Consider the following 13787-nt stretch of genomic DNA (forward strand, 5'->3'; position numbering starts at 1 on the left):
TGAGAAGCTTGAAGCCATGTTCTGAGAAGAAATATAAACAAAATGATTTTTGAGTTTTGGCTATATAGGATGTAATGTATGTTTGTATGCTTGGACTCAAAGTGATGATGGTTTCTCCATTCTCTATTATGGACTCCAGGTAAACTGTGTGAAGATATTGCAGAAGTAATCATACAAAATGTTTTTTTTTAAATCAGGCAAGACATGAAAGGATGGAGAGAAAGTAAGTATTTGCATTAGAGGGAGAGGGTGAGTGAGTGAGACAGAATGAGCGCTAACAACCATGAAATGTACTTTGCAATGCTCCAAATAAAAGCTCTCCTAGTAATCTGAGAGAAATTCATTTTCTGGGCTGTAGTTTTTTTTTGGTGTGTTCTGGGTATGTTGGTCTAATCTCTTTGGATAACCCGGGATGCTCAATCAGAGTCAAACATTTCTGAGAGACGAAGAAACTGAAACAGCTGTCCAAGCTAGACACCCAGATAAGTATTCTGTGACAATCCCCTTCTTACGTCACCTCCTTGTTTTTATGTGTGCAATTCCACCACTCATGGAAGGGTGCCATGTATCATTACAAATCTGCAGTTTGTAGACGGGGGATTGGGAGGGCGGGATCTTTGTAATGCAGCACAACTAATGAAGCTCTGTTTAACGTTAGATCTCCAGGTCTGGGATAAACCAATCCTTTCATCCTCTGTCAAATCCTGAGGTGGCCTCCAAAACGGGTAGGGTCATGCTCCTTATCCTGAGAGGAGTGGTCAGCCACACTATGGGGTTCAAGAGGGATGTGGAGGCACGCACAGACATGCCAGATGTGGATTTAATCTAGATTAAAGTTGGGATTAAAAGTCCCCACGGGCAAACAAGCATGAAATGCAACTTTATCTATTTGCTTTAAATTTGATTTGACTTTTTTTCTCTGCAGAATGTCGTATTTTGGCATCTTCGGCGTGCCATATGGCATCCCATTTTCCAACTAGTGAGATTTATAGGTACAATGGAATTTGTAATTGGGGCCCCTGCTGTAACATATGACCCACTGTATATCAGTCTAAATGAGACAATCTAACTTTGCATGATGAGATATGATGGATTACACAGACTAAGGCTATTATCCATTTGCATAGGTAAGAGACATATAGTAAGTATAAGCATAAGAATAACATCTTTTATGGCATTGTTTAAACTCTTTCAGGGACATTTGCTAAATGTAGAAGTCTTAACAGAATAGTTTGATATTAAAGGAAATGTGATGATTCCCTTATTGCTAAAGAGGTTGTATGCAAACATGAATGCCACTCTTGTATTGGTCCATTAAAGGTGCAGTGTGTAGAATTTTGTGGCATATACTTGAACAGATTTGGTTAAAAAATGGAATATAATATTTTTAAGTATGTTTTAATTATTGTGTAATCACCTGAAAATAATAATCGTTTTGTTTTCGTTACCTTAGAGTGAGCCCTTTAGATCTACATTCACGTTTTTGGCAAGGTTCGTGGCCACTGTGGGTTCTCCTGCATAATTGGAAGGGGAAGGGGTATTTAGTTGACTGTAATGTGCAGCCTCACCACTAGATGCAACTAAATCTTCTACACTGCACCTTATTTATGTAGACAGATCTGGTAGGCAACTATCTTGGAGGGAGGAAACACCTGTGCCCTGCTGATGTTTGCTATAACTTCTCATAACAGCTAGAAAAGAGATATAACTACTTGTCCCTGTAGGCTATATTGCTTTTTAAATCATGTGGGAGCAATTTGAAATTTCCAGGTGATTATTTTGTTGTAGTTTTTCTTTAATGAATTACTTTATAGATTAGAGAGATTGCAGCAAAATTGAAAACTATAGTTATAAACTTGACAGGACAGAGGAAACGGGATTTATCCGGGGGACGGCTGCTTTACTCCAAACAATTTCACTGCATGAACCTGAACTGTGTGTGTGTGTGTGTGTGCGTAACAGCTGACCTTTTGGATGTGTAGAAGAGCACCAAACATTTAGATCCTGACCGATCCTGTCAGCGTGTCTGGACATTTAAATAATCAATGAAGTTACGCTGCTGTGCCTCGTGCGTAAATGTGCACGTCTCTCTGCTAGACATAGCTGAAATCATGTTCCCAAAGCAATGAAAGAGCATACTTCCTGAAACTTTTGCTTTAAGAGTGAAATTTAAAAAAGATATAGACCATGCTTTTTTTTAAAAAATGTTGTCATATATATACTGATGTCAGATGTCTGTGTTAAACATGGTCAAATAATCGGGTCAGATAGAGGCTGAACTGAGGGACTGTGTAAAAGGCTAGTATAAGACTACAATAACTAGAATCATACAAAGATATTCCAGTTGAGCCCCAGAATATAAATATTCTCCTCTCTTAAAATTATTATTATGCTGAAATGGTCACAAGATCTGGCATGCTTCCTTTAAACTAATGAGAGTCACAGAAATCTTAATTATAGCCCATTAGACAAAACAAATGAGAAAAAAAATACAGAATACATCAATACAACTTTTTATACTTAGGTAGACAGTAATTGCAGTAAAGACAGCATAAAACACTGCAACGGTTTTAGTGTTACAGATGGCCATGATAAATCATATTTGTGATAATAGCCTTCCATACTTCTATTAAGCAAAGGTTGTCAGCATCTTTTCAGTCATAGATCTCTTCCCTAATTTAAGACAATTTACTCATCACAGTGTAAATCAAAGGGTGGATGATAACTGTAATTATTTAAATGTTTCTACACAAACCTTTCACTATGTTTATACTTGATAAATGACTCACATTAATTCTGTTAATTGACTATTCTCGACATGAAGCCACTGGAAATAAATAGAGATGATTTTCAAGGCACTTGTTCAGTCTCCGATAGCTCTCGGAGAATGAATGGGGGTGATACCGTGAGGCTATTAGGCCACATCACTGGACTGATTAGACAAAAAGATTACGATTACAAAAGCACTTAAAGACAATCAGAAAGTGCCAGTAAATGTTCAGTACTTTCCAAAGAAACAAAGAGAATTCATGTTTATTTTAGTGAAAATGTATGATCATACAATTGATTAAGCTTTTACAAGCATATACCATCTCTTTTGTGCAAACACACTCACGTTCTCGCACGCACATACCCACACACATTTTTATTCCACCGCGAGGACCCGTCACTGGCAGCAGCCTGGTGGGACCCTTTCTGAAGGGTGGATCCCACCAGGCTGCTGACAAAACAAAAGGCTGGTGGTTCAAGCCCACCCAGGATCACCGTGAGTTCTGATTTCAGCCATACAGCCCTTTTAAAATTGTTCAGTAATACATGTTCGGTAATGGGGATTAAAAATAGAGGCCATACCAACTCTATACAGGTTAGAACACACGACAAGGATAAAATCTCCTGTTTAAATGTTGAGTAATATAGCGGTTGTATTTTCAAAATGAAAATTAAATGGAGTAAAAAAAACAACAATATAGCTTCTTTGTTCCTCATCCCAAGAAATGCATGCAGCAGGCACGAAATGTATACTTCCCATTGAAATACATTACTTTGAAAGTTGTGCTGTGTGACATGAAACAATGGAAAATGTGTGTTCATGGACACAAAACAATAAATCAAATTTCATGACTATTTTACGAAACTGCCATGAGACTGGGTTGAAACCAGAATAGAAAAACAAAAAAACACACATACACACACACAGACAGGAAAAGCAGAGGTTGTTTCTTGGGAACTCATTGGGATGGATCTCCTGTCTACTCTCTCTTTTAGCCCTCTCTTAGGATCAGCAGGCTCATCACATACATTGCTGCTGCCAAAGACATCTACGCTCCCCTGCCGAACACAAATTGTACCGCTCTTACAGTTTCACTCTGGAGCCAGAATAAGGCTGCCTTCCTTACAACACAGTCTTTTCTTTATTGTATACTTTCTTTTTTGTCCTTTTATCATTGTCAGATTGTTTTTCTTCCTTCCCCTCTATGTGTCTTCAAATCAACTCATTAACTTATTATGGGTGACTGCTCATGTGAAACGGTATTACTAAAGTATTATTCCAAAAGTCATGCACCACTGGACAACAGCAGTTAATGTATTCCAAAAGTTAAAACATGTACACAAATCCATCAAAAATATGTAAAGGCATCTATCTCTCTCTCTCTCTCTCTCTCTCTCTCTCTCTCTCTCTCTCTCTCTCTCTCTCTCTCTCTCGCTCACACACACACATACACTCTCTCCCTCCCTCTCTTTCTCTCTCTCTCTCTCTCTCTTACATACACCTACACAAATTTGAGACCAAGGTTTTATAGTGGGAGTTTTTCTTGCTCATTGAGAGTCTAAAGTCTAAAGGTTGAGGCGGTCACTGCATGCATTCATTGTTCCCATGATGTGGGCATTGGGAAGCCCTTTGAGACAAGTAACAGTGATTAAGAAGGCTGTACACACAAACTTTACTTGCAAATGAATTGTCTCTTGCTGCTTTCTACTGCTGCTGCTGGTAAAGTAAGGGATGGAGGTTGAGAGGGTTCAGCGTGGTGGAGTGCGAGACATTTTTCATAGAACAAGGTGATGATGGAAACACAGCAGACACGCCAGATGGATAGTCTGTCATGTGTGTCATCTGCTTCCCTCTTTGCACTGTGAAGTGAAAAAAAAATCTTGTCAAATGTTTATTGGAGTTTAAATGAAATAAATCCAAAAAAAATAAGGGGGGAAACACTTTCTAGTTTGATGATATTGTCAAAATTTTCATTTTCTCTTGTCTTGCCAGACTTTCTCAATCCACTTTTAACTGTACATTAAATTATCCAGCTTGGGGGAAAGTTTGACTCAGTGACTAATTTAGTCAAATAATTGAGTCATTTTTTAAAAATAATTTCATTATTAGTGACATGGCCAACTTTATTATTCAGTAGTCTAACATGTGTTTAGACTATATGCGTACTACATCTACGTCTGATTTTTGCCTAGTTTTACACTTTTACACTGTGGAGATCCTCGAAGGACACAAGAAGCTAGAAGGAAGGAAGGCTATTTAAAAAATCATTGCCAGCTTTACTTTCATCCTATATTTATAAACTGGTGACGGCTCTACAGCTACAGTTAAGTGCCGCCGGATCATCTGAGCTGAGAGGTGTTTTGCAAAAAAGTGCAATAATTTTTTGTAGTGAAGCCAGCCAACTTGACTTTCAGCGTTATTCCTACATGAATTGATAAAGGTTTAATAAAGGAGAAAAACTGTGTGTATGAGTATGTGTGTGTGAGAGAGCGATAAGGGAAGAAGGACGCTCATATCTGGCTCTTGTTTCTAGAAATGTCTGTTATTTTGATTTATGATAGCCGTCATGATCATCTCTGACATTTTCACACTGGACGCTTGGGAGTAGTCACCTTTTTTTTTGCATGTTTTCTGCTTCTTTATCTCTAAATGTAACTTGTGTTTTCTCAAATTTACTGTATGAATATTTTAGCATCCCTCTGTAAGAAAACAACAAGAAGCTATTTATGAGCCACAACAGTACGCAGGTTACCATGGGCAGTAGCTAACTGTGCTGTTAGTTCTGAACAGTCTCTAAATAAAGACTAAATAAACTCCCACTCTCAAAACTAGCAGGAAAAACAACAGATACCCCCTCTAACTCCCTGCTAATCACAGCTACACTACCTCACATAAATCACTGTCATACAGTAGCTCAAATAAATGACAGGCTTTACAGTGTCTAAGCTGATGACATGTTCACTGGCATCCTGGGAACCTTTTTTTTCTTCTTCTTAATAATCTTTAGCTTTCTAGGTGAGCTGTCTGAACACAGAGATATATGAACAGTGAAGGAGGTTTATCTGAAGCTTATATGAGGCTTCAGCAGTCTGAGTTAGGTCATATCAAGTTAATATCTGCAACATTTACAGTTATTTTAGCATCAAATTCCCTTTTTGTGTTTCCTTGTTGAGCTGTGGTGGAAGTACTGTATAGTAACAAAAAGAGGGATTTGGAACTAAAAACACTGTAACATTGAAAGATATCTATTTTATTTGACTCATTTGGACAGCTGAAGTTTCATGTTAGCTTCAAATAAACTTTTAAATATTTATTTTCACAGAAGGAGGACTGTGGATTTTGTACATTATGAAGGGATCTTCTGATCAGTGGTGACCCCAGAAAAAAAAAAAAAAAAAAAAGCCATTTTAAAGGGTGGCCATGGCCCACCCTAGCAGCACCATGTAGCACAATTGCTTTTAATAGCTAGTATGAGCAGGAGGAATGATTATGATAAGAAAAAAAACCCCACATATTTCAGTGTTCATTTGGGCACCTGACTATTGTTTTAAGACAAATCGTGAACCCATCCTTTAACATTTCACCCAATCTGTTTCAGTCTGTTTTTACCAATGATGTTGGTCTCTCTTATCTCCTGTTGGTGCAATTCAATGACACTATTACTAAGCTATTAGTCTTAACAGAAACTACATGATCTTGTATGTGCTGCATAAATCATCTGGTCACATTCAAAACGATGAAGATTTTTGCAGGTGATAACAGAGTACTAGAGATCCTATTTTGTGTGCCAAGAGCTTTGTTCATTTTGCAGAGATATCAAAAGACATGCCTATGTTTTAGTGAATGTATTTTACCAATGTTATGTGTTTTTTATTTTTAAATATTAATATTTTTTCCCGTTTCCCGTCATTAAATTTCCTGGGAATCGGGAAATAGTTTTGATTGGATTTCCTTGAAATTCCCTTTGCTAGGATTAAACCCTACAGTTTCTAATTGTTGCATGTTATAATGCTGTTTTTTTTAAAAATCAACAAATGACAGATTACACACTATATGTGTAGACATACATGTGGCCTAAAGGTTAACATAACCAATGACATTACAAAAAAATTACAATCAAAAGAACAATAACCCACCACTGAGCTCTTACATTTCAATTATTTTGTCCTTTACTGCAGATATGGACACTTATTTTTTGGAGATATTTATCACCATTAAAATTAAGGCTCTATTCTAATGTATGAGACTCTCTCCAAACTATCTTCATAAACACACAAATATACTTGATGAAAAATGGTCACAGCACAGAGCAAGTTGTAGCTATTCTACTTTGCACTGACTGACATGTGAAGCATCATTTCAAGAACAGAGAGGAGTAGAATCTGGAGTAATATCTGTTTGCTGCCATTATAAAACCAAGTGTTTGCTATGTTTTAAAGGCAATGTCATCACAATCAAGACCAAGTTGCAGTGGATGTCATGCAATGGATTGAAATCTATTGCAATGTGAGATTATGCTCTCTCTCTCTCTCTCTCTCTCTCTCTCTCTCTCTCTCTCTCTCTCTCTCTCTCTCTCTCTCTCTCTCTCTCTCTCTCTCTCTCTCTCTCTCTCTCTCTCTCTCTCTCTCTCTCCTCTCTCTCTCTCTCTCTCTCTCTCTCTCTCTCTCTCTCTCTCTCTCTCCCTCCCATCATTTCATCTTGTAGAGTGTGGAAGGTCGTACTGGGAAATGCATCACAGAGTTGTTTTTCTTCTCTGTTGTAGCACATGTCTTTTTGAATTCCTTCTTAGTCATGAGCTATATGATAAGCCAGTGTTGGCTGCTCTCTGCTGTTTGCATCATGGTGGATGCACACCAAAAGATTTCTGATAAAACGTAGATCCAATTATATAACGCAGACACAGAAATATCGTGAAAACCCCTATAGAGGCCGTATCACAACAGCTAGATGTAGAGAACCCTGCTTATCCAGAAAATGTAGAATTTAATCAGCTGAACAAGTCTTCAAGGAGTCCTGAATTGTCTTCTCCCTGTAATTTAGAAGAATGAAATGCAAAAGTGAAGAATACGCTAACAATATGGCTCACTGTATGGCCAATATGACCAACTTATTGAATAACACAAAGCCTTTATATCAATAAAAAAGGAACAAGAAGTTATTTTGCAGGGTTTCTTCCCTGCTTCTCAAAGTGGAAATGTGTAAGTCGGTTTAGCAGAGCGTAGGGGGGGGAATTGGGAGAGATGTGGGGGTTTAAAACAAATGTATAACTACTGCTGCAAAACAGACCACCTTTTTGGGTGACAGAGGAAGGGGGAGGACAGAGAGAAGGAGTCTCCTTTATCTGCCATCTTATCTGAAGCCAAGCACATTATTCAGCTTCATAATGAGCTGAACTATGTGCTCGGACTCAGAATTAGCCCTTGATGTGGTGTTTCCTCTGATCCACCTTTCTTTAAAAAAAAACCCTTTAAAATCTAAAACATACACTTGCAAAAAGACAGTAAACCGCATATGAAATGGACTCACACAGAGAGATAGTACATGGGAAAGCTCAGCAGGACAGCTATGAAGCCTGTAATGAAAACAGAGGGCTGTCCTACAGGAGGCTCTTCATAGTGAACCACTATTCCTGAGCTGTGATCCACAATGTTCTCTTCAGTTATGAATGAGAAACACAAGCTAGATGCAAATGACAGTACACTGAGGAAATAATAGAGGTGAGATGAAATGTATTGATTTGAGGACTACTACAGAACTGGAGTTACTGCTGTAATCATCACTTTTTCTTTTGAGAATGTGGATTTGCACACATAGTGCCTAAAGAGGCTCAAACTGATGCACCTTTGTTGTATTTGGACCAAATTAATGAATATACTATCAGAAAATGCAGTTTTCAAACATCTTTATGGAAAAAACTTTTAATGGTCTGATTTGTGGTCTTGTGGCATCAGTGGCAATCATAATGTGATATTATTATGAAAACATATGACAATGAATGGCATCAAAATATATAGTTTTTTGTATAATTCTGCATGTTGTATTGCTGCCAGATTGTCTTATATAAAATGTTACAGTGAGGGTGGGGGTTACCCTGCCCTTCAAAATGTCAGTGCAGATCAGTGTTTGAGAATTTCCATTATTGCTTTCAATGACAGAAAAAAAAAGTTTTCCCTTTTGACCCAAACAAAGATGGCAGCTAAATGATCAATAAGCTACTGTATTTGGAGTTAAACATCAGGTTTCATTGTTAGTCCAGGAGAATATAATTATATGGACTTCTGTATGGACTCATGACTTTGTAATGACATTGCACAACTCTGCAGAAGATGCAGAGATGTCCATTTCTACACTTATTATAGAGTCTCAAAACCGCTCTCTCACAGTCATTGTCTTTGTTATCACGTTTGCTTGTCTCTCACATTCATGAAGACTAAAGTGATGCCTTCTGGGGAGTTGATGAAAGGTGCTGTGAGATTGCTCAGTCAGTAGGAGTAAAGTGGAGCACTTGAGTCAGAAAGCCAGGTATGCTCTATCAAATGAGTAATGGGCTGATTTTCCTTTCTTTATCTTTGACAGTAACAGAAAAAGTGCAAGGCTTGATCATCTGAAGACACTGTTACTCTGTTCTAATTTGTTCATTATGAATATTCATTAATCAGGACTTTGTGCATTTGTGATGTTTGTCAGATATTAAAATGCTTTTGGGATCTGCTTTAAAAGCAGACATCAGTCACAATTAGTATCTGTAAAGATTAAATGAATGAGCATGCATGTGTTGCAGTTTATCTCATGGTGCAAGCAACAAATAGATGAAATTATAGTTTCAAATGTTATTTGATGAATTGCTCTTTAATAAGGTGCCGCCAGGGATTTTGGGCCCCATGAAAAGATATCACATTGGGCCCCGCCACCACACACAGGCCACACCAACCATGCACAATTGCTGTAACCACACCTCTACCTGTGAAAGCTTGCAATTCTCTTGTAGTCCAATACTATCTGTACAATATCTACTTATATATTACTGACATTGAGCTGTGAAAATAGGAGACAGGACTGAACCATTTCATGTAAATAGAGGGGGGTAAATGGGCAATACAGAGGCTTTGGGTGGCTCATTTTTGCCAGAGACCAGAAAAATAAAGTGGTAGTTGTAAATAAAATAGTTTATTAATGTCTATTGACGATTATAAGTTAATTTAGAAAAAACAAATTATTAAGAAAAAAATCAAAAAATGTTAGAACCCCTTAAAAGTCTAAATTTGCCATGTAAATACGTATTCTAAACATTGTCAACGAGGAGAGTTACAGTTTCTGTATCTTTTAGATTTCTCCTTTTTTCCCTTTCATATTGTATCTCCCTCCTGTCCATCCTTTTCCCTTTCTCTCACTTTTCCCTAATCGAAAAACCGTTAACATTCAAGTGGAAACAGACCACATAGCATACTTGAAGTTAGAGTTAAATCAATACCCTCATCATCAATTTACACTAAATCCTTTTTCCGTGGTTCTTTGTTTAACTGTTCAGGGAGAGGAGCTGCAAACAAACTCAGGGGAGCTATTCCCCTGAGAAATCTTTATTTACAAAGAACACTCCAGGAAGCAGCTGATCCCATTCATTAAGGTCTAGCTCTTCCTCCTGCTTGCATCTACCTGTTTACACCTTTGCACTTCCTGGAAACAGTCTCCAGAATCAACACACCTTTCACCTAGAGAGTAGAGCTCGACATGAACAGGTAAGATAAACCCTTAACATGTTGATAATTTGAACTGTTTTTTTTCTTAAAAGGCAAAACAAATGTCCAAGACTAGGTGTTAAATCCTCTTTTATTTCAGCTGAGTAGGCTACATGACGAGAGGCTGGAATGCTTTTATTAGTGCTGCTCTTGTTTACTGTGGTGTTATGGAGACTGAAAGACCAAACTTGAATGTATCTCAGTTTTGGCAGCCATTGACCTGGAAGCAATGTTGTGTCTGTGCATGTGTAACAAAGGCATCAGGAATCCAGCAATGTCAGCAACTGTAAATGATGTAGATGATTGAGAGAAAGAGATCTATAGTGGTTAGACAAACAATTGTACAGGAGTAGTTCAACATTTTGGGAGTTTTGCCTTCATGATGAAGATGCCGGGCAACTATCAGAAGTCACTGCACCCGCCTAGAAATAGTTCACAGTTTACATAAATCCCTGTAAAACTTCAAACTGTCATATCTGGAAGTAGTTTTATGTTTCAGTTAAAATGATACGAAAAGATATAACATGTTAATTAGTGAGCTTTAGAGGTGGATTTAAAAAAAAAGTCTAATTACATTACAAAATGACTACCTTTAGAAAGTAACTAGTTACATTACAGCATTACCTTCTGAAAAAAGTAACTGGTACTTTTGTGTTACCAAAAATGAGAACCCCTTTGTGATTCCTCACGCATGTTGTTTAAGTCAAGACCTTCTTTAAATATAATGACTGTACCATCATCACACAGCCAAGTCTGGTCCATAATCTGTAAATCTTTACACTAATAGCAGGAATGACAGACACAATGTCCCATTTACAGCTCTTTATTGTATTAAAGTGGCTTCTCAAACATATGCCCACATACAACACTGGAAATAACAATTTGTGATATTCAGGGAGTTACTAACAGTGACTGTTTCCACCTGCTGCCAGTCTTTATGCTAAGCTAAATTAATTACCACCTGACTCCAACTAAGAAGGTGTTATCAACCTTCTCATTTTACTCTCAGCAAGAAAGTGGAAAGGTTTTTTGCATAAAATATCTAACTCTGTCTCTGTTTTTTTAAATGACCGATTATATGGTAAATATTTGGTTCCCACAATGATCATCTTCAGATACACTGTGGTTTCTCACCTACACCAGATAACATTTGTTTACCAGCCCCCACGTTTGTAGAAATGCTACTGATTAAAGTTCTAGCTAGAGTTAGAAAAGGTTTTCCATGGCTGGTGGATGACCTGTGTGCAATCAGCTAGTTGGCTGCTTCCACTCTGCTCCGCCATCTGGGTAGGCCCACACACATCTGTGCTTTCTGGGAGTGTGCCACAGACCACAGAGAGGCAAGCAAAGGGCTGAAGCACTGAAGCTGAGGAACCTATGGGTGCAGGGCTAGAAGGAAGGTCATGCAAGTATAGTGCTTTAGTTTATCTTGTTTTAAAGCAAAAATATCACTAAATGCTCCAACCAGTAGCTCAAAAGCGAAACTAAAATATAAAAAATAATTCAAATAGCAGTTATGTGGCTGAGAAGTGGTGTAAAATACATGAATAAATATTAAATTACTATTATTATAAATGAGTTATTATTAGAATTGATTGTTTGCAACAACATGGACCTGACCTTAAGACCCCTCTACACATAACACATGTTATCCCTGAGTACTTCAAATTCCCCCACACTTGGACTGCACATTTAATTCCTGTGTATGAGTGGATTAAAAACAAAAACATGTTTATTACAAGAGACACTGGCATGTTTTCTTTGTATCACTCATACAAAAGTAGCTTAGGGAAAAGAGGAGGAGGGTTTAGTGACGCACCTGTTCCCGTATCCAGTTTGGCACAGTATGACCTGATCCATGGATTAATGGTTATCCACATCAAAAGGTCAAACCTATTTCCCCCTGGCTTGGCTTGGAGTTTGTGTGTGTCTGCAGAATTTCTGACAAGGCTGTCAGCTGCCTTCCAGGGGACCCCATATCCCACTCCCCTCCGCTCTCTCCTCTCCTCTTCATTCACCAGTATAAATCGCACTCAGCTGAAAAGAAACAAAAAAAACCCACCAAACTTTCTTGGGGGCTGAGAAATGTGTGTGAAGATGGATGAAAGGATATCTGCAAGCTACAGGGGTGTGTGCAGATGTGTGCTGCAGCATGGTAGTGGCAGTGTGTGTGTGTGAGTGAGTACGTGTGCATGATTTGTTTTTTAAGCAGGGTTGAATCTTAAATGATCATTGACTAAACCATTTTTGGAGAAGACAGAGCGACGGTGCCGAGGGCCAGTTTTACAGAACCTGACTAGCGTGAGAACTAGCCCACAAACACATCTTAAAAACTTTGCTCAACCAAGGAACAAAGGATACAGTGTTTACAACCTCACAATTTTAACCAAATTAAATCATTAGAGATCAATCAAGCTCTGTCAGGATGCATAAATGAAACTACAAGGACAGAGTCATTGTAAACACATTTGCATCCACTTAACCTGATAAGAAAAACTAAATAAGCACTAATATCACTGAAGGGCGTGTGTGTGTGTGTGTGTGTGTGTGTGTGTGTGTGTGTGTGTGTGTGTGTGTGTGTGTGTACCAGGTATTCCTCATGTTGTGTGGCAAGCCTCCAGCAGCAGCATTTGAGATAAGACTCGATTCTTATCGTGGACAACTACACCAAGATTGGGTTGTGATAGGCTGTGATTTGCCAGACTTTTGGCTCCACCACAAATCAGAGGGGAGGAGCGGTGTCCAGAGTGTGTGCCGGCCAGTCGATGGCAGCGGACTCCCTCCCTGTATGATTACCACCTCATTGTTCTTTCACAATGACCTTGGCTCACAACACAATCAAGTGTCTGATTGCATCACATACGTATACACCCCCGACTAGCTTGTTAGCTTTTATGGCAATTACTCTGGTGCATGTGTGAGTGGCTGTTGGACACATTCTGGGTGCATCAGTATTCAGAGAAGTTCCAGGTCTGTCTGCTGCTGCTTTGTGCTCGGTACATACACACATCTGTCCTGCTGTTAATACAAATCACAACGCCACACTTGCTCATGTCAGGTGGCCAATATTTCTTCAATATTCAGACAGAGTGATGCACTTGCAGCATAATCAGCAGTTGACAGGCAAGCAGCCATGCTAGCAGCACTGTGAGGCTGGACTTAGGCACTGTGGTGCTTTGAGCTAAACATTAACATTAGTTAGAGAGAACTGTTCCTAATGTGAACTTGAATATACAAAAGTGGAAATAAAATGCTATTTTTTTTTTTTTTTGCAGCTGTTA

The sequence above is a fragment of the Scomber scombrus genome, chromosome 6, assembly GCF_963691925.1.
Source record: "Scomber scombrus chromosome 6, fScoSco1.1, whole genome shotgun sequence".
Taxonomy (NCBI): domain Eukaryota; kingdom Metazoa; phylum Chordata; class Actinopteri; order Scombriformes; family Scombridae; genus Scomber; species Scomber scombrus.